The sequence below is a fragment of the Apodemus sylvaticus genome, chromosome 5, assembly GCF_947179515.1.
Source record: "Apodemus sylvaticus chromosome 5, mApoSyl1.1, whole genome shotgun sequence".
Taxonomy (NCBI): Eukaryota; Metazoa; Chordata; class Mammalia; order Rodentia; family Muridae; genus Apodemus; species Apodemus sylvaticus.
Genome location: NC_067476.1, coordinates 145,144 through 171,360, shown reverse-complemented (window position 1 = coordinate 171,360; position 26,217 = coordinate 145,144). Strand labels below are relative to the sequence as shown.

Genomic DNA, 26,217 nt, shown 5'->3' with positions numbered 1-26,217 from the left:
TCTACGCTAGCTTCATTTTCATTACTACGCATTGACATTCTCCGGTAACCTCACCATAGGTAAGTTTTCTTCCCAGCCATGTACTTTGTAACAGGTTAGCAACAATTCCAACTTCATGCTCCATTTTCTCTGCCTCCTAACCCTAACCCTAACCCTAACCCTAACCCTAACCCTAACCCTAACCCTAACCCTAACCCTAACCCTGAGGCAATTTCCTACCCATGCACTTTGTTATTTCCTCAACTTTGTGGCTCCGACCTGCAAGGTACTTCATGATGGGAGCTACACTTTGAATATCAACACTTCAATTGCTCTCCTGGCTGAATACTATCTATGTCACTTGCAGGGGAGGATTTTAATATACAGGTCATCTTCTTACATTAAATAGCTGGTCAAGACTATGGACTGAGTTGTTTCAAAAATAAATCTCATCACACCTCACAGGCTTTTATCATCATGAAACTGAAAGTTTCTGATCAGGTTCCAAGTCTCCTCTTCCACCTTGTTAGATGTGATGGGAAATGTTGATCTCTGTGATATGCCCTAAACTGATAATGGCATTTATAGTGCTATGTCTTTCTGCAGAAGCTGTTTTCTCTACTTCTGAGATTCTAGCTTGTCCTGTGCTCTGTACTTCTTTTTTTTTTTTTTTTTTTTTTTTATTATTATTATTCGATATAATTTATTTACATTTCAAATGATTTCCCCTTTTCTAGCCCCCCCACTCCCCGAAAGTCCCGCAAGGCCCCTTCTCTTCCCCTGTCCTCCCACCCACCCCTTCCCACTTCCCCGTTCTGGTTTTGCTGAATACTGTTTCACTGAGTCTTTCCAGAACCAGGGGCCACTCCTCCTTTCTTCTTGTACCTCATTTGATGCTCTGTACTTCTTAAGCAAATGCTGCCTTCTGTGATTCCTTTTGAGAATTACTTCATGCTGATTGGTCTTTGTGATTCACTACATTCTACTCCCTGACCCTCAGCTGTCTTAGAACTCTCCTTGTATCCTTACAGCCCCCTGGTTAAGACTCAGTTATACAGTACAACTCACTTGGCCAAGGCCTTTTTTTTAAATCTTAATTCATTTTACAATTTGACAGTGAACTCCTGTGTCCATGTCGAATCTCTGTGCATCTCCAACACATCTGTGCTTTGAGCCCAGTCAAGATACTAAGTGCTTACTTCACTGGTTGACATATTAGAAAGAAGCAAAGAAAAATAATATTTTTATTATAGATTTCATCTTGTCCCACGTGTTATATTAGCATAGGTTGAACAAAGACAATTATTATTAAGTTTTTCCCTTAGATCTTTAAAATCTAGATGGAATAAGATACAAAAATATAATCATGGTAATTATTTTTAAGAAAAGTTTTTAATATAGATTTAAGCATGAGCATGAAGAGAAATCAAAGGGCTGGGAATGTATGTCAGTTTGAAGAGTGACACAGCATACCCAAGCCTTGGGTTTGATCGCAGAACCATATAAACTGAATGCAATGGTATTAAGTCTGTAGATATAGCTTCGGGGAGCAAGAGGATCAGAAGTTCAAAGCAACCCCTCAGCTATATAGCAGATTCCAAGACAACCAGGGATACAGAAGGAGTAGGAGGAGGAAGGAAGAGGGGGAGGAACAGAAGCAGGAGGAGGAAAAGGAGGAGGAAATTTATGAAACATCTATGAAGCCAGTATCTGTTTTATTTTCTGCCATGCTGTATATTAAAACCAGAGACTAAGCTGGGCCGTGGTGGTGCAGCCTGTAATCCCAGCACTCTGGGAGACAGAGGCAGGCAGATTTCTGAGTTCTAGGCCGGTCTGGTCTACAGAGTGAGTTCCAGGACAGCCAGGGCTACAGAGAGAAATCCTGTCTCGAAAAATCCAAATCCAAAAAACCAAACCAAACCAAAACAAACAAAACAAAACAAAACAAAAAAACAACACAGACTTGCTTTTGGATGAGCAGTGCACTGCAGAACATGTTCCAGCCTCCAAAGCATTGTGATTGTTATTAGTGCACATTGTCACATAGGCTCTTAGAAACACATCAAAATGAAATTTTTACAAGAATGTTTGGAGAGCAATGCAAGCTTCAAGTTGAAGAGTATCCCTAATCTGAAATCTAAAATCCAAGTATTCTAGAATCCAAAACTTGGAGTGATGACCATGAGATTCAAATGGTTTTTGAGTTTTCTACATTTCAGGATTTCAAATTTTAAGATTATAAATTCTCAAAATAGTAAAGGATGAGAAAAGAGACCAAACCTGAAACTACCAAAACTGGAAATTCTTTTAGCTCAAGCCTTTCAGATAAGGTATATTTAACATGTACCATTAGTAATAATAGCTAAGTGAATTTCAACAATTATTATTTTTAATACAGTATTAGCTGCTTACTATACATTGAGGTTTCAACACTGTCTTTCTTATTTTTCACACTTTACTTAGGCGTGAGTACTGTTTTTTTTTGATATAATTTATTTACATTTCAAATGATTTCCCCTTTTCTAGCCCCCCCACTCCCTGAAAGTCCCGTAAGCCCCCTTCTCTTCCCCTGTCCTCCCACCCACCCCTTCCCATTTCCCCGTTATACTGTTTCACTGAGTCTTTCCAGAACCAGGGGCCACTCCTCCTTTCTTCTTGTACCTCATTTGATGTGTGGATTATGTTTTGGGTATTTCAGTTTTCTAGGTTAATATCCACTTATTAGTGAGTGCATACCATGATTCACCTTTTGAGTCACACATCAAAACGATCATCCACCATGATCAAGTAGGCTTTATCCCGGGAATGCAGGGTTGGTTCAATATACGGAAATCCATCAATACAATCCACTACATAAACAAACTCAAAGAACAAAACCACATGGTCATTTCATTGGATGCTGAAAAAGCATTTGACAAAATTCAGCATCCTTTCATGCTTAAAGTCTTGGAGAGAACAGGAATTCAAGGCACATACCTAAACATAGTAAAAGCAATATACAGCAAACCGGTAGCCAGCATCAAACTAAATGGAGAGAAACTTGAAGCAATCCCACTGAAATCAGGGACCAGACAAGGCTGCCCCCTTTCTCCTTATCTTTTCAATAGTGTACTTGAGGTACTAGCTCGGGCAATTCGACAACATAAGGAGGTCAAAGGGATACAAATTGGAAAGGAAGAAGTCAAACTATCATTATTTGCAGACGACATGATCGTCTACCTAAGTGACCCAAAGAACTCCACTAGAGAGCTCCTACAGCTGATAAACAACTTCAGCAAAGTGGCAGGTTATAAAATCAACTCAAGCAAATCAGTGGCCTTCCTATACTCAAAGGATAAGCAGGCTGAGAAAGAAATTAGGGAAATTACCCCCTTCACAATAGCCACAAACAGTATAAAGTATCTTGGAGTGACTCTTACCAAACATGTGAGTACTGTTTTAACTATTCTTTGAAGGAGATACTAAGCCACCAGAGAACAGTATTAACTTGTCCTTGAAAGACAATTCTGTATGTAAGCATTGTGGGGTTGGGAAACAGGATTTTTTTCTAAACAATTGTTTTTACTAATTCTTTAAAGACTTCATACAATGTATTTTGAGCGTATTTGCTCCTATTCCTCCAACTCCTCCCATGTCCTACCTATCCATTTTCCCTTTGAGGGTTCTTCTTCCATACCCATCACATCCCGTTTATGTTACTTGACTAGTCTTAGGTGTGGAGCATTCTTACCATTAAGGAAAACTGATTCCTCCTCTTCTGGCAAGTAGCAAATATCAATAGCACCCCAACTAATAATGAGACCATGTAGACAAAATCCTCTTTCTTTCTTTCTTTCTTTCTTTCTTTCTTTCTTTCTTTCTTTCTTTCTTTCTTTCTTTCTTTCTTTCATTAGGCATATTCTTTATTTACACTTCAAATGTCCCCTTTCCTGGTTCTCCCCTTCCCTGAAAATCCCATAAGCCATCTCCCCTTCCCCAATCAACCTACCCCCGCTTCCCTGTCCTGGTATTCTCTACACTTCAGTATCAAGTATTTCCAGGACTAAGGACTTCTCCCCCATTTGGTGTCCAACAAGGTCATCGTCTGCTGCAGATATGTCTGGGGCCATGGGTCCCTCCATGTGTACTTTTTGGTTGATGGTTTTGTCACTGTTAGCTCTGGGAGTACTTGGTGACTCATATTCTTGTTCCTCCTATGGTGCTGCAAACCCCTTCATCTCCTTTGGTCCTTTCTCTATCTCTTCCATTGGGGACCCTGTGCTCAGTTCAATGGTAATATCCTCTTTCTATACTAAAATTTTTGTCTGATTTGAGCTTGCCAATGTCTTGTGCATGCTATAACAACCATTGTAAGTTCATATGTGCAACTGCCCTGTTGAGTCTGGAAAACATTACTCCCCTCATGCTTTCTACCACCACTGGCTCTCCTAATCTTTCTGCCCTCTCTTCTATGAAGATTTCAGAACCGTGAGTAAGTTGTGTATGTTCTTTCTAGGACTGAGAGCATGCACAGTCTGTTACTCTCGGAATATTGATACAGTTATTCTCTATGTTAATTGTCAGCTACTGTAAAGAGAAGCATCACAGAGGATTTTTGATGTATCTTTTTAATACTAATGTAACTTCCTAAATTATTATGAGTCAAAGATGTCATCTTTGTAATCTTAGTGAAATTGACCAAGAAGAGAACCATAGTCTAGAGTGAAGGAACGATCATAGAGGTGGAAGGCTTGCTGTGTTTTGGAAAGGTCTTAGAAGCACAATTCTTCTAGGGAGTACAGAAACCACTGGGAGTGAAAAAGAGAAAATGAAATGTTTTTGAACAACCAATTCCAACCCTGTACAATCTTCAGCCATACAGGAGGCAGCAGCTTTTGGAATCCTGAGAGTAACAGAATTTAATGGGTAGCACTGAAGAGAATAATTATTGGGTTTCTTGTTTAGAAAGTGCTATAGTGTTTAGAAATATCGGGAGAATGACAAAGTACCTAGATCCTTCATCTTCCTCCTTTGCTGAGGCTAAAAGGAGAGAATAAATAACAGCTTGGAGAAAAGATCAGTGAAGGCCTTGCCTGCAATAACAGATGGACAGTACGAGGCCAAGGGAAATTATAAATGCTACAGAACCTCATTCCTCATCCTTTGAACTGAAGGTCTATTCTGACCAGAGCATTAAAGATCAACTGCAGCTCTTCCCTTGAGCACAGGTGCTTGCTTTACTTATCGTCCTGCTGAGCAAGCTAGCAGGGCACTGAGAGCTTGTCAGCAAACACATTGCAGCCTTTCTCTCAGGGCAAATCTATAAACTTCATAAATGTTACATTTATCTATCAAGACCCACAAAGTTCATATTATCCACAGTAGGGTATTTACTTCTCCTTCTTCCATTAGGAATAGCATCAAGCATAGTGAGCTGGCCAGATCCAAGGTGCTCAGGACACACAGACAATTGTTTCCCTGCCTCTCACTAGTGATGGATAGAAGTAACTGAATTTTTCATCCAGAGCTACCACACTCCTTTAGATTGTGCTGTAAGATGACAGGTCTTCTGCCACTGCAGTTTCTTGAGCATGATGTAGTGAGGTCATTTTCAGCTGAGTCCTGAAGCCCCGTGGAATCCATCTTGGAAAAATCAATCCATAGGTAATGGCAATAAACATGGTGCTGAGGGTTTCAATTTTATGCCTCCGTTCCTGCATGTACTTCTTTATAAAAGAGCTAACTAACATTACATTTGTTTGTGGTGACACAGGCTGTTATGACTGAAGATCTTCCTTAAAATAATAGTGTTGGTTCTTGTGATGGTGGCTAATGTTCACTTTCAACTTTCCTGGTGCTTACATATCCTACATTATACAACACAACATAACTTAACACAACATAACAGAATGCAACATAACGTAATATAAAAATAATGTAACATTGAACCTAACAACACAATATAAACATGATATAACATTATACATTTAAACGTAACATAACATAAACTTATCATAACATAAACATATTCTTAAATGGAAGCAAAGATTTACCACGTAAATCTATGAATGAATAAAAATAATGGAAGGATTAGTAAAGTCCAACAAATATCAACATCCATTACTGATGAGCATCTGTGAACACAGTGTAATGAGATGTCTCAGGCACCCAGTCGTCATGCCTTCCTCACCATGATGGTCTGTTCTTCAAATATGATCTGCAGAGTCCAGCCTGGCATCACAGCGTAAACCACAGTAGGCAATGAAAAAAGGTGGATATGGAGTCAGCTATTGTGGCCAAAGCTTCTTTACCTTTGGCAATTTCTATCTTCAATTGCATGGCCAAAAACTGCTTACTTTTTGCAATTTCTACCTTCTTCAACTCTTTACTCTTCTGTGGCCAAAAGCCACTGGTTTGTGGCAATTAACTCTTGCCCATAGTAGCATGGGTTTAAGAAAATGGTTTAGTTATCTGAGCTCTTTTCTTTCAGACTCAAGTACCCCTCACTGGCGATGAGAAAGATTAGAGTTCATTAACTCTTCATGAGCCAGAGAAAGAAAGGGATTAAAGGGAGAAAGTCAAACACACGTGTGGGCGCGCACGCATGCATGGGCACACACACACACAGACACACAAACACACATACACACACTGTTTGGCCAGGCTATGTATATATATATTCACATATGTACACTTTTGGTGGATGAAACAGGTCCGAAAAGCCACAGTTTATCACTTTATTTCTTTTCTCTGGTGATTAATATTATTTTTGCTGTTGTTATTGTTATTATTGTTATTCAAAAATTTTTTACATAAAATTAACTCATATTTAAAATGTTAGACAAAAAGGGAGCTACAGAAGGATGTGGAAAATAACCTCAAAGTAGTGTTTCATTCTGTAAGCTTATTATAAGTTCAAATTAAGAATTTCACATGGCCTTGCTTTACCATAGTGAACACTTGTGGCTTCATCCTTGCACCTGACTTAGAATGAATGTTTTTCCTTGATCACAAATATGTATCAATCTTGTTTCTTTCCTTAGTGCAACTAATGAAAACTCATCGTGTTCCATATCATGCAGTATTTTTGTTGTTGTTGTTACTATTCTGTGAGGAAGGGGCATATTCTAGTCTTGATTCTAATGTCATCATATCTTTCTGGCAAAAACAACTAAAGCCATATCCTTAAGCTTTCTTCCTAAAATTATTGGAATCAAGTTAGAAATTCTATAAATTCATTAATTCATCTAAATAGCATTAATTCATGAATGATGTGAGAATGTCATTAAAGTCATATCAGCAGGGAGAAGCAGTCCTGGATTCAAGTCATTGGGGCTGTGCCTCTCCAGAGCGCACCCATGGCAGCCATGAAAAACTGGACCATCTCCAGAAAACTCGCTTGTTTCCCATAGTCTAGATGGCTTCTGTCAATGATCAAAATACACTCTTTTTCCTTTAAGCTGCTTTCATTAGCTATTTTAACACCAAAACAAGAAAACTCACTTACTCAATATTTGAACTCTACATTGCTTAACATCTTATTATTAGGGTAATTTTAAAAATGTAGTTTTCTATGTTGTAGACATGCTACAAATAAAAGTACTATGTTAAATATGAAGTGCTGAGTAGTTGTTAGGTCAACTGGCTACTATTCTGGCATACTCTAATTTATAAGTAAAGGTGATCTTATTAGCTATCTCTTAACTGGCTATCACATAAGATGATTTCTATAAACACAGTTTACTTTCTTTGGCCATATTTTATAATTAATTTTATTTTTTAATATTATAATGTAATTACATCATCACCATTTCCCTTTCTTCCCTCCAGTCCATTCTTGTAAGTGGTGATTCTGATGCTCTGATCAGGAATCTGTGTGTGAACCCTGAAGTTCCTATTCCCTGATTGGTTCTTGATTGATCAATGAAGATGCTAGTGGCCAATGACTAGGAAGAAGAGGCAGAACTCCTAGTTTGCCACAGACAGGATAGTAGATGCAGGAGAGGAGAAAAGATTCCTCATACTTCAGAAGAAGGAAGAGCCACAAGTCATGTAAGATCTAGGGTGGGGTGGCCATTGGCTGTTTCCCCTACTGGGCCTCGGGGAGCACAGTCTCAGAGCAAACTCCCTGATTCTCAGGCTCCCATAATCTTTACGTTGCATCTTCTGCAACATTCCCATCTCTTCATGTCCTGCAAAAGATTTTTAAAGGAAATATTTCTAGAGGCAATCACCATGATCTATAAAACACAGAACTAGGAAGAGGGGAATCACTAGGTGGGCATGTCATTTAGGGAAAAATTCTGAGAAGATCAGTTTTATCTTAAAGATATAGATCAAACCTAGGTGTTGTCACTGTTAAAGTAAGATGAGGTTTTGATATTTCATTATAATTTACAGTTAGAACCATGCCCTTGCCCTGTAAATATTAGTAAAATGTATAAATAGAGTAATATTTGTTGAATTGAAAGCCAGGGTTATTCTCTATATGAGCATTGCGAAGTCTGTTTAGAATATTACATTGATCTGAAGCGTTCCCACAAAGAAGCACACACACACACACACAATCACAAGTACCATCAGGATCAGCACTACCACCACCTATGCAGAATCATGTTTGCTGTTCCCTGTCATGGACATTATGATAAAAATTCACAAAATGGGAGTGGAACTGATATGTATAATCCTACCATTCAGGTTTTATTTTGCATTCTGAGTATTCTGTGTAAACTTGAGTCATGGGTTATATCTTCCCAGTAGGAACCGTGGTATCCACCTCTCCAAGTCCAATGGTATCTTTTTGGTCTCATTCCATAAGCCTTGGTTTTGAGTCTGTTGTCATTTCTTCTTTTACTTGAAGAAGGTTATTCATCAGTGTATGGGTTAGATGAACAAAAATCGACAGGGAATTCTTGTGGACCTGGACAAACAGTGGCAGAAGAAAATGAATAGGATTGCCCTAAGGTGACAAGTCAACTGTCAGTAGCAACCTCATCAGAAGTCTGTCCAATGCAATCTGTACCAAAATGTCATGACATGTATGGCCATTAGATACATTTTACAATCACACAGAAAAGTAAAAACAAGATATAAACCTATGCTGTATATGTCATACCACAGCCACTCTCTCCTCACCCCACAAAGATGCAGTAGAATTACTGCAAGTAGGTATTTACATCTTAGATGAGAAGAGAAGCATTGCTATTCTTTTTCAGAGATAGCACATATCTATTGTTGAATGGATGACTATTTGCCACTGTAAGCTCAGTGTTTCCTTTCCTACCTCACCTTCCTATCTTTCCTTTCTTCTTTATTTATATTCCTCTCCATTCCACATTCCCTTCTTCCATATTTTCTTTGTTTTCCCCTGAGTTCTCTGCACACAACATTGGTTACTCAAAAGTACCTGAGGTAAACCTACATATCATCAAGGGAGCAAACTGGCATGCAACTATTACTGTGTGTGAAATTAGAAGTAGTCTGACCACACATGCCTTAGATATCAGACTCATCTAAGTCTGAATCCTGTCACCTGTGTCTCATACTCACATGACTTTCATTGATCTATTTGAACCTGAACTCAACAATAGTGACTGTGTACAAACTTGGTAAACACAGAAAGTCATAAAATCCATGCAAAGTGCGTATAGTTATGAGTTAGAGAAATTGCAAACAATAGATATCACTTATAAAATGTTCCTCAGTGACATGGCAGTGGTAGAGATCATCATTCTGACCTTTTGAGAAGTTTAAAGAAAGCATTGGGGAAACTCAGCCTGAATAATAGAACTAAGGAGTAAAACTGGAGCAGCAAAACAGTAGGTTCATTACAATAACAGCATGGTGTTTCTGAAACTCTAAGCAGGGAACCCTAGATTGTACACAGTGCTAACTGTGCATATTACTGGATTTACAGTACAATTAGGTTGCCACCGTAGCTAATGTTTCCAGTCACTGTGCTAGGTAACTAGTCAGTTCAGCTCTTGACTGATTTACACGTTATGCTACAAATTCAAATTTTTGTTTCTTCTTTTTTAAAAGGGATTCTTTAACTGGAATTTTATACAATGTTGCCTCTTTAGAAAATGTTAATAAGGTTAGGAGTTAAAGAGCCCTAGTTAAACCATCCTTTACAAAATTTGGTGTGGTGGGAAACAACTTTAATCCCAGCACTATGTAGACAGAGGCAGGTAGATATCTGTGAGCTTGAGGCCATAGTGAGTTCTAGAACAGCCAGGGCTATGTAGAAAGATTGTGTCAAAACCAAACCAAATCAAACCAAACCAAACCAAACTAAACCAAACCAAACCAAACCAAACAAAACAAAACAAAACAAAACAAAACAAAACAAAACAAAACAAAACAAAACAAAACAAACCAGGAAAAAAAATTGCTTATAAATCAGTTTCCTTGTGAATAACTAAAATCCAAGCAATTGCATAGAAGTGGAGCATGCTGCATCTGTTCCTAAAGGTAACATGTAAATAGGGATAAGCTATAAAGTACCAAAATAAAGTACAGTAAAGTCTGCACTAACTCGTCCTTCTACACAAGGATCTACTACAGTACCAGTAATTTTATGCTGCTATATTTCAACTGATTTCTTTACATCATGCTGCTCAATTTAAAAACAAAAAGCAGGAAAAAAAAAAGCAAAAACAAAAACAAAATAAAACACCTCAGACCTCTGAGAAAGAGATTTCCCACGTCTAATTCCAACCAAGGCTTCTTTCTTAGTACATTACCTCTTAACATTGCACACTTCTAGCAAGGTTGCCACCTTACGCATGTTCTGGATTTCATGCATGTACTTGCAGTTTTGACCTTTGTTTTTTTCTGTTCTCACTAACTCTGATGTGTGTCATTGTGGGTTAAAATGGTAGCCTGTGTCTGGCCAGAACTCTGGCCGCTGGGTGAGGTGACAGGTTGTGAGAAGCCACAGGACACTGCTTCCGGGTGTGGAAAGACAGTCTGAAGACCTCAAGGAACCTGCAGAGCTAGGCTAGTGGCTCCCCCATGCCCAGCAGGGGCTGGGAACAATAGTTTCTCAGTCTTGGGCACCTCAGAAGCCACTGAATGCATGAATTCATTGCTTTTAATAGCTGAGTAGTATACCACTGTGTAAATATACCACATTTTCAACATCTGTTCCTCTGTTGAGGGACATCTGGGTTCTTTGTGTTTATTGTAGAAAGGCAGAAAGATGGAGAAAGGAGAGAAGTAGAGGCTGGCCATGGCTATGTGGAGAGAGGAGGGAAGGGAATGTGGAAAGGGAAAGCAAGAGAGTGAGAGGCAAGAGTAAGGGAGTCAAGAGAGTAAGAGAGGAGGGGGCAAGCATCCCCTTTTTATAGTGGGCTGGGCCTACCTGGCTGTTGTCAGGTAATTGTGTGAAGGAGCATAACTGGCTATTGCCAGGTAACTGTGGGGGTGGAGTCCAGACAGAATGCCAGGAGCTTGGGTCATTGCTCTACTTGACTGATGGCCACAGAATTATGGAGCTGGGGCCTCATGTCAGGATCCTAGGGTCTGAGAGCATAGCAAATGGCCTTCTGTCCCTTCCAGAATTATCTGGTGGGTCTTTGGGGGTTTAAAGCTAGCTCAACCAGAAAACAGGATGCCTTTCCCACTCCCACATGTCATCAGTCTCAGTCCTCAGCACTATTGCTGGAGTTGTATCTGTCAGTAAAATATTAGATGCCTTCAGCCTCCTGTCTACCAGCTTTTTCTGCCTGACTTTTAACGATGGAGCTCCTTGGGTCTCAATTTTTACTCCCTTAATTTTATCTTTCTTGTCTAGACAGTTTTATTCCTTTTCCAATTTAAATTAGTATCCATTTTGATGACTCAAAAATTTATATGTTCAGCCTAAACATCTCTTTTAACTGTGGAGTCTTACATATGATGACTGCTTTTGGTAATACTATTTTAATATATCTAGGACACATAAAAGTCAGTGTGTGACCAATGGAAATCCCAGAGCAGCCCACACATCAAACCAAATGACCACCAGTGGCCCTAAAGTTATAAAAACCCATTTTTACTCATCTGCTGCCTTGTCCCAAATATGTGAAAGTATTTTTGGTCTTTCTGCATCTAACTTTTCTTAGGTGAACCTTTAGCATATTTCACAATTTCAGCCTCATTTCTCTATGAACAGAATTCAAATACAATTGAACATTACATCTTGTCTTAAACATTTACTGTTCTAATTATATTGCTTCCAACTTTATAATATCAATTTACACAATACAGACTACATAATCTTTGTAAATGCATTTATGACCTCATGGCTTTGAGACTTAAAAACAAATGAAAATAAAACAAACAAACAAACAACAACAACAATAAAACAACCCACCTTTAAGCCAGGTTGCATTGCACTTCAAATACAGTGCAACTTTCAAGTTGTCTTTGTAAACTGTATCATCAAACTGGGTCCTCCTCTCTGTGCACTTCTCATGACACTCTTCCTTCTTGAATATGACACTTCCTCCAGCTTGTAATTCTCTCTAAATGCCTTGATCTCTGTAGGAGTTGCTCCTTCTCTTCGTACATTGCACATCATTATTGTTGCTTCTTCAGAAAAGTTAACTCTGAACCAACTGAGAACACCTCATTAATTTTAAGGGAAGCTTCTGCTCCATCTTTATAAAGCCCTTTTGTAAATTATTCTTCAAATTCTTTACATTCTAGCTTGGTCATTAGCTATAGAGTTTATGAAACATAAACATTACACATAAATGCTGAGAATTCTGTCTTCCATTCTTAGATGTCAAGATAAAATATTTTTTCTCTATTCTTTATAGGTATAGTTGTATCTCACACATCTGTATTCAGACTTCTCCGGTACTTCAGAATATTAACTTATTTGGAAATTAATTAGTTAAGATGATGAGTCATACTTGACTAAGGTGGTTCATAATATAACATAATTTATATTCTTAAAAGAAGGCAAGAGAAGCTACAACAGGAGAGTTTAATGAAGGAAGATACAAAACTAGATGGTCTAGATAAAAGCTGAGATGAAGAAAAATAAAGGGACACCTCTAGAGAAAGATGGTGCTTACCACAGTTTCAGAGGGAACGAGGTTACCCTTTGATTGTTGTTACCCTTTGATTTTGAGTCTTCCACAAGTATGAAAATAACTGCCTTTTACTTAAGTGATGAAGTTTGTAGTCCTGTTTTGTTACAATGCCCTAGAAAATCAATATGCCTTCTATCGAAGTCCTCATGCCTTCATTATTATTATTCTTATTAATTAATTAATTTATTTGTTTGTATTCCAAATATTTCTTCCTTCCCAGTCCCTACTCAAATAGTTCTAATATGCAGTTCATTCTTCCACTCTGTGAGCATAATATATATTTGTTAATAAATGATAGTATATTTATATATTCTGTATAGACACAGAATTTATTACCATTAATGTAAACAAATGAACAAACAAAAAGTTGACATAAAAAATTACCTGACCTCCAAATCTTGCCTTTACATCTTTAAGTGATATTTAAGTACAAATACTTAAAACAGTAGGATGCATCCTAGCCCCAAACCATAGATTCTGCAATCAATGGTGCACTGTTGAATAATAAATTGTAAGCTGATACACAAATAATATATACCAATCTTGAGAGGTCACCTAGGAAATAAAATCCTTGGGAATGGAAAAATTTTGGTTTCCCAGGGAAGCAGACTGGGCTCCTAGGAGAGAACTGCTGGCAATGGGCTTATAATCATTGATGGATCTGACAAAGGAAGGATGAGCTGAGAGCTGAGACAGTTCCTGGGATATTTGGCTCAAGGAAACAATGAGGCTATAGCTGAGTAGGTTCCTCAAAGTCTTACCAAATATAGTGGAACTAAAATGGCAGCCAATCAGAAGCTGACCTATATTACTTTCTCAGCACCCATTAATGGAGTTTTATATTACCTAACCTTTGATCAAATTCCCTTAATTTTCTATAAAAAGGCTTGTGTGCTTTTGTCTGGGGTCTCCATTTTGACGAATGGTAGATCCCTGTATGCTGGATTTCTGTAGAATAGAAGCTCTTTACTTTTGCATACTATTTAAGTCTGGGTTGTTCTTCATTGACTGAATCCTTACAACCTCAAATGCATTACTGTAAATGAAAGAACCTAGCCTCAAACACAGATACCATATATGCCATCCATTAACTTCTAGCCATGACGTTCTAGAAATGATAAAGCTGAAAGAAGGAAGAACACAAAAGTGTCACTGTAGTTTGTAGTGAAAACAGCATTTGAACATGGAAGCTGAACACAATATCTTTTCTTAAACCTTCATTGTTTTGTTTTTTGGGTTTTTTGTTGTTTTTCATTGTTTGTCTTTTTGTTATAACTGTTTTTGTTTTTTTATATTCTGGTTGTAGTTTGTTTATGAAAAGCAAACACTTTGTTTATAGAACTTAAAAATAACTTATAATTTTAAGTTTCATGCAATGAAAGGACACACCACCAAGTTAAATATGTGGGGAGATAACTTTTGAAACTAAAATAATCTACATGTTTTATGTTGTTTTTCTTTGTGAGAAAATGACTCAGTTTTGTTTTTTTTTAAACAGCCATCTATAAGTTACAAAGACATCAATCAGTACTATATCCATTGTAAAATAAAAATATGCTATGTGGAGATATTTTCTACACTCATCTATCACTACATATTTAATGAAGAACATTTTGCTTGGACTTATTTATGTACTTCAGTCCTCTTTCATTCCTTGAGACTAACCCAAAACTAGCCCTGAGCACTAGCAGCTGGAAGTCATTGGTTTATAATAGTGACTTCCCATTCTTAGCAACAGCAAGCAAACAAATGACTAGTTCCAGTCCAGAACGGGTGTCCATGTTGTAAGGATTTTTCTAATTGTCATCCTGCTGTCAGACTTAGTAGATCCCTAAGAGAGAATAAGCCCCAGAGGCTGAAAAATCCCACAGATTGGTGTTTGGTTTAGCAGTTTAAAATGCTTGTTGTGGCTGGTCTCATTAGTTCTCTATGGCACATGGTGAGTACCTGGCCATGGTTGGGGAGCTGGACAGTAGTTTAACAACCTTTATTTTCACTATGCCTTCTGGCCGGCCAGGAAATGTATTTTAGGACCATTGAGCCAGCACCTATCTGTCTCAGAGCAAACACAAAGAAAACAATTTGGGAAAAATCTTTCATATTTAATATTGATTAAAAGTGCAAATTCTGGCTCTAATTTTTCTGCTAGACAATCTGGTGGCATATAGTTGAAGCAAACAAAATCTTAATTATTCTAGAGTGGACCAGTACTCTCTCAGGCAATAACCAGGCTTGGCTTCTAAATCATTCTTCCTTTTAATAAAGTTTGATAGATGCATTTAATAATTTGCCACTACCACTAAGGAAAACAGACTGTATTTTAAGAATTCCAGGGCAACATTATTTTACTTAGGTCACTGTGAACTAATATTTAGTTACCGGCTTGGCATGAAGACTTAACTCAATGCTCTCACAGTCCCTACACTTATAAGTTTCAGAAAGCTAATCCTTTCTAAAATTTTAAATGTAAGACTGCAATAAAATAAAAAAGTCAAATAAAATAACTTGTAAATGTTTGATAGGCACTAATATTGATCGATTTTCTGCTTCCACTAGCTCTTCCGGTGGTAAAGATATTGAAATAGCAGACCCCCTTCCATGGTATAAATGTAACATGAGTGATGTTCCCTTCATGGTTATATCCAGCATCACTCAGTAAGAGTGTAAGAAACAATTCTATTTGAATTTAAACTTCTGCTTTCTTAAAGCTAAACAGAAAGCACAATTAATACTATTTGAATGTGACTCTTCTAAAGAAAGTTACTTAAAAAGTAAATCTTGGCACACAGGAGATGACTTGGTCAGTAGTATATTCACCACATAGCTGTGAAAGCCCAAGTTTTGTCTTCAGTATGCACATGGTAAAGCTGGCTGCGGTAGTGTGTGACATGTGCCTGTAGTGCACTGAAAAGAGTAGAGAGAGGAGCGTGGTGCTGGAGGTGCTGGTGCTGGTTGCTGGTGCTGGTGCTCGTGCTGGTGCTGGTGCTAATGGTGATAATGTCTTCCAGTGTAACGAAAGGAGTTGGACCAGCAGCTTCAGGTTTAGTTGGAAACACTATCTCACAAAATAAGTTGGAGAGAAATTGAAAGACAATTGATATTAACCTATATCCGCCATGAACATAGGAATATCTGTTCTTAAATATGTACACACACACACACACACACACACACACACACACACATATGTACACAGAGAGAAAGAGAGAGCGAAAGAGAGAAAGGGGACATCCATAATACAACAAATTAATACCTTTCTTCCTGCTGTTAAAGTCAACAGTAACAGACCCTGCCAAAGTCTCTACCATGTTACCTTTTAAACATGAATACAACTTCTGATCACATGTGTAACTCTACCAATAAAAAACAGAGGTCAACTAAGTGATAATAATAAAACAGTATTCAGACTGAATATGCATGTATGTATGTGTGTGGTTTGTGTTTATGTATGTATCTGTTTAAAAGTATAGATGGTAAGATATCTAGCAATTAATAACATCTGAGGTTCAGAATTTTAATAGACATCATTCAGAAAGTAAATGCTAATAGTGAACATTTTTACATGTCATTTGAAAAACTCTTGGAAATTAAAACAGGGCAAAATAATTTTAATGTGTTGAAATAAAAGTTGAAGTGGCATTTCAGAAAGTATGAGTGATAGGTGGACACTGATAAAACTTTGAATCACTTAAATTATTAATATGAACATATTGATCCAAGACATTAAATATCTACCTGATAAAGTATCAGATTCGATCCTTTCATCTCTTTCCATAGTTCTTTTCGAAGAATTGGATGTGTGAAAAATATAGCTAAAATTTGGGTACATTGCTTTCATATTAAAAGAGCTCACCATAACAAATATACTAAATGATAAAATATCCTCACAATGAGTTATACTATCACGAAATATTAAAATTTAACTTACAAAACTTCAAAAAATTAAAAAGTGATTCCGTACAACACTAGATTAAATAATAGACCTGAACACCAAATTATCATGAATCCATGTTTTCAAAATACTGAACGTAGGATTTTGATTTTCAAATTAGACTTCAGTGCTTAGACAAACTGTTAATCCAAAGGAGGGTAATAGTGTGTGTGGGGGGGTCTTTGACATGTGCAAAGCCTTCAAATACAATTGCACCTCATGAACCAGGTTTCAAAAAATGTATTCAAATGAAACAAAGGGGTTGATTCCACAAGCAGCAGCAGAAAGAACTGGGAATGAAGGCTGCCCTGCATGAGAAAACCAAAGCAAGTGGCCAAGAGGAGAAGACGGGCCAGGAAGCAGGACAAGAGATAAGTCTTATGTCTAGGGATGGAGTTCAATTGATAGACTACATGATTGGTGTACAGGAAGCCCTAAGTTTTATCTCTTGCATCATATAAAGTCTGCATGGTGATGCAAGCCTCTCATCACAGAATATAGAAGATGGAGGCAGAAATGCCAACAGTTCAATGTCATCCTCAGGGCCATTGTCATCTTGGGTTTCATGAGACCCTACTTCAACAACACGACAAAGAAAGAAACAACAAATGAGCAGAACAAAAGATTAAGAAAAGAATCACTGGAGTATCTGCAGCAGACAAGAACATTAATATGTGTAATTCAGGATGGATAGTAGATGGGAACAAGAGACCAGAAATTTCTTAAGTTACCTAAAAATTCTTTCATGCACATTCAAACACCTGCTGGAGTTTGGAATGACTTGCCTGTAAGTACAAGTCAAATTGCAAATTTTAGAAAGAAGTGAGTGTTCATTATGTGCAATTCAGCATACTAGTGTCTCTTTACAACCATTACATGATTATTACTCTGTAAAGAGAACCAGGAACTGCTTATTATTTAATTCATAATGGTGATAAAAAATTTTGTGGGAGCTCATGTAAGAACACAAAGCATTCTTATTAGGAATTTGATAGTATCTAAAAATCGATGTAATGGAAAACAACAACATAAACCTATTTTTTAAATTAAAGAGACATCTACCAGAACAGAGAGTTAGCACAGTTTGTATTGGGTATGCTGATGAGTAGGACTGATAATTTGTGGAGGAAGCCACTTGTAGTTTAACACATAAAATTTATCTGGATTTCCAGCACAAATTGATTGAACCCTTCACTGAAGATCATCTGGCAATCCTAATGTAAGGGTCCATGATTTGCCAAAGAATGATACCCCAGAGTCAAGTAATAAAAGTGGGGGGGTTGTTTTTGTTTTTGTTTGATTTTGTTTTGTTTTGTTTTTTGTTTTTGATTTTGTTTTTGCAAAAGTCCTGCATGCTGGGGTCTGCCATTCTCAAGATAGATAACCAAGTAAGTTCACAGGCCTGATTTGAAGCACATTAGGGGATTACAGGGTAGGTGACCTTTATCCTACTCCATCTCTAGGGATGGGGAATGGAGTGGAATGCTAGAGGGTGGCTGGAAACTGTTACTAAAGAAGTTGCTGAGGAAGTCTGGAAACTAATGCTGAAACATTGTCCTTGCCTCAGGCCAGGTGGTGAGGCAGGTTCTAAGGCCTGGACTTTCCTGGACTTGCCCAGTTCTTGGAAACAGAAATTTCATCCTGAAGTGCCAGTTTGAAGCCTGCCTTGGAGTCAGTCTGTCTCACTACAAGATGACTTAATTCTAGTGCTATCTATCTTGAAGTAGCATTAGAACCCACACAAGTTAAGGAATTAATCACCAAAGGGCTGTCCCTCATTTCACGTAACAATTCAAGACAAAAACATAGAACATGAATTTTTCTAAGTCTCAACTAATTTGACAGGGCAGCTCATATGATTCAGGGACACACTTACATTGATTATAACAGATAATGTGAAGAGAGAAGAAAAACAGTCAGATGGGAAACAATGTGTGCACCGGCGAGAAAAAAGAGTGGTTTAGGGAGTCTATCTGGGGAAGGTCATCCTCTAGGTATGTCCTCCATGTGTTCCTCAAACCTGTTCTTTTGTATGTATGTACGCATATATGTATGTATGTATGTATGTATGTATGTATGTATGTATGAATGTATGAATGTATTTTTGGTGGGGGTTTCCTTACCTGGGTCTAACTGATTAAATCCTTATGCTGTGTAACTTTTTCTTTAGAGATTAAAAAAAAAAAGTCCATTTTAAAGAGAAGTTCATTAAGACACATATGTTCTAAGGGGAGATGAAACATTCCATCTTGCAAGGAAGCTAGCTAGGCTCAGGAGGTAAATAGTTTGATAGCTTCAGGAAGTCCCTGAAACTAATCAGATTCACTACTTTCTTTCCTTATGGACATATAAGCAACAAAGACTGCTGAGATACACTTCCCAACAATCCTAACTCCCTGGCAGAGGCACAGACAGCTTGAGCTGCCTGGAAGAGACACCCTGCAAACTACTGATCTGCCTCATGCAGGAACACCAGGCTTCTAGCTCTATAAGTCCTCACCAATATCAGGTTGACCTTCTGCTGATGTGACTGTCTTTGCGTCACTCCTGTAAGGAACCCCTCATCTACATTCCTCTAAGTAGCACAAGGTAAGTCTGCGTTACCAAGTTAGACATGCTGGCATCAATACTTTGATCTGTCATTGGTTCCCTATCTGGAATGAGAAAACACTGTTCATGCTCTCCCTATATAGTGAAAATGAGCCAATCACATAAGGTCATAAAAGCAGGTTTGTCATAAAATGCCTCTGATGAACAAGTACAGTTCTGTAGTACAAAAAGTCTTTCAAAGCAGAGTAACCCAGAAACATGGGCATACAGAGCTTGAATTTTATGGTCCATATCAATATTTTACTGTGGTTACAAATCTAACGCAGATGCCAACATAGTTTATGTTGCCAAATGGTTCCTTTATTTTGCAGCACATGGTGTGTGTTCTATTTAGCATCGAACACATTTGCTCAAACATTTTTTCTCTCCTTGCATTTGTGTGTGTGTGTACATGTGTGTTTGCAATTCTAGTTCCTCCAAAGATACAAACGCATACATCAGCCCAATGCATATTTTATGACTTATAAACATTGTTAAGCGATGCCGTTCTAAACATTTGTGGGCTAGGAAATTACTGCTTTGGGAAAGTAAAGTGGCAAAAGTACTTTTCATTAATCTTAATTCTCCAGCTTTAAAACCTAAGCAGAACAAGATGACTCTGAAGGCAGCTGGATTTCAGATTCCTTTGGGATTATGCAAATAGAGCGAGGACAGGAGAAAACAGGTGTTTTGTGCAATACCATTCTACTGGCTTCCCACTTACCCTTCTCTACTGCACCTTAGGATCTTTTGCCAGCTTGGCAGACAGTGCATCAGAGGCGGGGAGGAGAGATGGAAGAGCTGGAGTAATAGCTTTTCGTGCCAATGAAAACTAAGAGGTGTGTTGTTTTCAGGAGCCTCTGCCAGCCCAGCCTGTCTTCCCCACTGAGGTGAATCAACATTTTCTGAAGCGTCACCAAGCCTGTCTTCCCCACTGAGGTGAATCAACATTTTCTGAAGCAGTGATCAATGAGGGGTGTTGCTTGGAGGGGAACTGAATGATTTCACACAGCGGGAAGATGCCAGATCGACAACTGAGAGCAGGATGGAGAAAACAGACTTACCTTGGCGGCTTTTCTAGCCACCCCCACTCGCCCCCTCCCCCCCAATCCGCATGAAGCAAAGTTGCATAATGGGAAGAGTGGAATAGAGGAAGGAAAGATGTGTAGGGCAGAGAGAATCCTACCCTTTTATCAACTTTGATAAAAGTTATTTGCATTTTACATTTGGATAGATTAGCATAATCAGCTGAGCTGACTGGCAAGACACCCCCTCCCCTAATAAAAGAAAAAAATTAATCATCGGACAGGTCTTGTGTCCCACCACCACCTTTTCTCTTTAAATCTGGTTTTAAGTCTCTAGGTTATTTCTACATCTTCTTAATCCACCCCACATCCAGGAACCTAGCAGCCCCTACTGTTTTAACTGACACACTGGAAACTTAGTTTTGTCTTAATTGTGCTCTTTTATTTATGATAGAGAATACCATTAGGAATAAGGCTTTGGCCTGAGATGAAGGCTGAGTTCTTTCTAAATCCAGCTGTTGGCTCTTTGCTGCTGAGTAAGAAAATGTAGATAAGAGTTTAGTTTCTAATAACTGTCAACCATCCGAAGAACAGGGGCAGGTAAGTGGGGATTTTGCAGACCGATTTAATATTGGGATTATTCTAGATCCAGGCACCCAGGCACTGTAGTAGAAGGAAAGGGATCGGCAAGCAGAGAATGAGAACACCTTTTAGACCATAGAAGAAAAAGACCCCTACTGAGTCCATTAACAGCTTCTAGATTATCACTACCTACAATGTGGAACTGTGCATGTGTGCATGTGTGCATATATGTGCCTGTGAGTGCATGTGTGTGTGTGTGTGTGTGTGTGTATTCATTTGAGAGACCAGTTTTTTTGAGTGCCAGTTATACCAAGTGAAGAACTATAGTACAGACTGGAACATACTGGATGGTGTACATTTCTGGGATGTTAGAGTTAGCTGTTATACATTTTTAATATCCAGCTGTGTTATCTCTGCCATGCAAAAAGCTTCCATGGAAGTCAGTGTCATGCAAATAGTGGCAGTCCTGGTCAAAGTGTGTGTCATGGGGCATCTGGTGTGGCGGCACAGCATTCTTTGACTTGAACTTGACTGTGCATGTGAAAAGTCCTTAATGGACCTGCTCCATTTGTGATCTTATGTCAATGATATTCTCTCTTCATTTCCCACTGACAAGGTAACAAACCCGTGCTTGAGAAACTGGTTGGAGAATATTCTTTTTGTAACTGCTTTCAAGTGAGCAGGTGCAAAGTATTGACTCTATCTATCATTTGTAGCTCTTTTGAGTTTGAGTATCCTGGGGTGGCACAAAAGAACAGTACTTTGGAGTGTTTTTCGTAGAATGCCCTTGTTGTCTGTTTCACAGAACACAAGGAAACAGTAGCTTTCTTCCCTGGCATGGTTGAAAGCCTTGTTGAAGCATCACCTAGAGATGGCACAGTTGAACCCCAGAAAGTACTGGCTTGACAAAACAAGTTTAAAATACAGGGAATGAAGTGAAAGAACTAAACAGAGGCCCGGGAGTGGTCTAAGTATTGGAAGGAAACAGGACAGCTATGGCGTTCTTACCATCCAGGAATCTTGATCAGTTATTTTTGCAAGAGAAGAGGGAGGAGGGGGAGAAGGAGCAGAATGAAAAGGAGAAGAAGAAGAAGAAGAAGGTCGCTGGGCATGATGGCACATGCCTGTAATCCCAGCACTCTGGGAGGCAGAAGCAGGCAGATTTCTGAGTTCGAGGCCAGCCTGGTCTACAGAGTGAGTTTCAGGACAGCCAGGACTATACAGAGAAACCCTCTCTCAAAAAACAAACAAACAAAGAGAAGGAGAAGGAAATGGAGGAGGAGGAAGAAGAGGAGGAGGAGAAGGAGGCGGAGGAGGAGGAGGAGGAGGAGGAGGAGGAGGAGGAGGAGGAGAGAGAAGAAGAAGAAGAAGAAGAAGAAGAAGAAGAAGAAGAAGAAGAAGAAGAAGAAGAAGAAGAAGAAGAAGAAGAAGAAGAAGAAGGTCATTCATCTTGGATGTCAGCCATCTTGGAAATTCACAATCTTTATTACCTTGTCATGACCTCTCTCCATATCTGTCTTCCCAGCAGGGAACCTGATTTCTAGTTCCATTACATGGCAATATCGTACATCAATGTTTTACAAATAGATGGTATTGAGGCTGAACAGAGCCTTCAGCCTACAGGCAATACGAGGTAGCTTATTCTGAGGCAAATATGAGTAGCCATAGTCTGGGGACACAGATTCAGTTAGCAACACACAATGGGTTACAACTGTGAGAGTTTAAGAAGCATGTGGTGGGCTGGATCAGTAGGAGGATTACTTTTTGAGACTTTTCAGATATCAATTGCATTCTTTGCTTTGGGAGAGGGTAAAGTTAGTACTTTGATAAGTTGATACCTGTAAAAGTTTTAACCTAGTAGTCAAATGAATGTTAATTCAAAACCAGAAAGGGGTGATAAATGACTGCAAAGAGGACTAAAGAGAACCAAAGATTTGGTCCTGGACCTGTGGCATTCCAACTTGTTTCCAAACATGCAATGTTAATCAGCTGACCAGTAGGGGTCTGTTTGTTTGAGTGCACAATGGATATTTCTTTTCCTTGTCTTCAGGTTTACAAAGTCTCTTCTTAAACAGAATCTATCTTAATATCCAGAACATTTCATTTTTATCCTTTACAAAATAATGCAATGGGAATGGAATATAAGGACAGAGAAAAAGGAGGGAGGTGATTGGAGAAGGGATGGAGAGAAGAAGGTTTATGGGACATATGGGGAGGGGGCATCCAGGAAAGGGGAAATCATTTGGAATGTAAACAAAGAATATAGAAAATAAAAATAAAAAAAAATAATGCAAGTAACCTGCTCTATTTCAAATCTGGGTTACTCTGAGGGTTTTTTTTAAATATAAAATTATTCTTAATTTCTACCAGCTAGCTTTTGATGTTAATATATGTATGCTTATGGAGCCTCGAGTAAGAATTAACTTTAAAGCCATGAAAAGCAATTAATTCATTTGAGTTACCAGCCTTCAGTAACACTTCTAACCTTAAGATTTCATTCCTTAAAAGGGCACATTTACAGTAAACACTGCTTCCTTTGGCAAAAACAAATGTGAGGCTGGAGATAACTTGTTTTATCTAGTTACATTTAAGAAGCTAAGCCTATCAAGGTATTCTTTACATAGTTTACTCATGCAATACTTTCTGGTTTTAATTCTGAGGTCCATAAAACAATATCATAATCTACTGCCCTTAGAATAAGCCTGTAAAAAAAAAACCTGACTTGTTCAGTGTATTTATCTGCATAGTAAACATGGTATAGCATAAAATATCTGTAAAACCTGAGGGTGACAATTAATCATCAGAAGTGACAGCCTAATCCACAGTATCAGAACAGAAGTTTGGCTTCATGCATATTAGAATGACTTTAATAGAGTTTGGCTCCTTGCTGTATGGGGATTTTTAAAAGGAATGTTTCAAAACTCAATCAAGACTTAGGGGTTTCTTAGTATACTCGTGTTTGTGTTCTTCCTTTAGAAAGGTAAACTATAGAATCTTAGATGACATTGAAAGTGGGTATGTGGCTGAATATCATGGATATGATGGTTTACATGAGAGTAGCCAGCATATGCCCCATCTATACCCATCCTCCACCTTCACCATTGGCAGAACTGTTTGGAAAAGATAAGAAGGTGTGGTCTTGTTGGAGGAGTTATGCCACTGGGAGTAGGAGTCAGATTTCCCTGCCTTCTGCTTGTAAACCAAGATGTAAGCTCTCAGTTACTGCTTCAGCACTATGCCTGTCTACCTGTTGCCCTGAGTTCCAACCATCATAGATTCTCTCTAGAGATTGAGCCCCAAATTAAATACTTTCTTGATGTCTTGATCATGGTGTCTTATCACTAGAAAGTGATAAGATAGTGGGCATGCCCAAAATCCCAAGCATACTCTGGGATTTGAAAATATGGAAACTGAGGGAGTAGAAATATGAATTGGAAGTCTATACTAGACAGTAAGATTCTAGTTCTTGCAGTAACAGTGAAAGATATCCACAGTCATTTTCTTCGTCTGATTTCTTTGTTGTTGTTTTCCTGTTCTAATGTATAATCTCTACTCCAGAGGGAGAAAAATCAAATCCCTTCTCTCTGTACAGCTCTCAGGGTAGAGAGAAATCTATTCTGGCTTGCTGACTTATATTTTGAGTAGAAATATGGGGGGGGGGTGCAGTAATCTGTAATCAGTAATGGCTTTATATCAGCTTTGAAGGTATTCTTCTTTAGAGGTTATTAGAACTTGTCGCTGTGGTATTCAAAACTTGAATTTGTTTTGTTTTGTTTGTTTTGGCAGCTGTATGCCAGTGAGCCACCTGCTGGCTTCTACAAAGAAACACATCTCCAATGTTGGTGATTATGAGGAAAAAGAAAATCAAAAGAAACAATAACACCATTAAGATGAACCATTTGAAAAATAAAGTTGTTTTTTAAGGAAGATGAGATGACTGAACAGATAAAGGTTGAGACCTGAGTTCAATTCCCAGAAGCCACATAAAGATGTGGAGAGAACCAATGCTTACCAAGTTGTCTTCTAACCACAAGGATGGCATGGCACACACATGCACATCCATTCTTAATTTAAAGTGATTGCTTGCTGTAATAAGTTATTCTCAGTTAACTCCTGACACTTAAATTGGGTTGTATTAAAAAGTGATTTTGATCCATTAAGCATAAGAAAAGGCATTACTATGGTATTGTAAAGCCATTTTATATTCTCTATACCTTAAAATTATTATTCCTATTTTGTAATTGGGGGACAGGCTAGAAACAGGCTGGCTAAATTTCAGGTGAACAGGAACCTAAGCCACACATACAATAAACCTACAATGTTGAACAAAAGAGAAGTTGTACTTCTAATCTCACCTGGCTGTATTGTACTTGGTTTTTCTTTAAACAATCCTTCTAAACTGCATCTCACCATGCATTTGCAGAGCACACTTACTATCAATGTTTGTGATTTATTTTGATGCTCAGTTAACATTGACTTGCTGAGTCCAGAGACATGAAGTTAAGTTTCTAGTGTTTATTACAGTGATATTTGAAGACCTCCCCTCCCACTGATGCCAAATAAGGCTCCTTCAGCTCCTTCAGTCCTTCCTCAAACTCCTCCATTGGGGTCCACTGCACATTCTGGTGTCTTCCCTTGAGACGGGATCTCACCAGATCTGAAGTCCATTTAGTTTTGGTTACTCTCAGTAGACCCGGGAATCCATCAACCCCTCCCTGAGCTGGGGCTCAGGCAAGCATGACCACATCTGGGGCTTTTCATTTGAGTTCTGGAGTCTGAACTCAGGTTCTGACATTCAGACAGCAAGCCCTTTTATTCCCTGAGACCATATGATTTTGTATATATTCACATATACACAGAGAGTAAAGCTGTGAGACAAAAAAACATTTGATTGAAATGCTTAATATTCAGATATACATATTTTCATTATTCAAATCCTGCTTCTTTGAATATCATCCATAGATGAATTTGAACAAAACCAAGGAGAAAAAAGGTAAATGAATGCTTTTCTACACTAAAATCTAAGCTATTCATAACACTGAATAGG

General features: G+C 38.3%; 1 long non-coding RNA gene across 1 annotated transcript; it reads left to right on the top strand.

Moving 5' to 3' along the window:
* On the top strand, positions 1-25,817 carry LOC127684065 (uncharacterized). The gene is made up of 3 exons (XR_007977728.1): positions 1-59; positions 19,328-19,563; positions 24,957-25,817. It is a non-coding gene; the product is annotated as an uncharacterized LOC127684065 (long non-coding RNA).
* Positions 25,818-26,217: the final 400 nt, after the last annotated feature.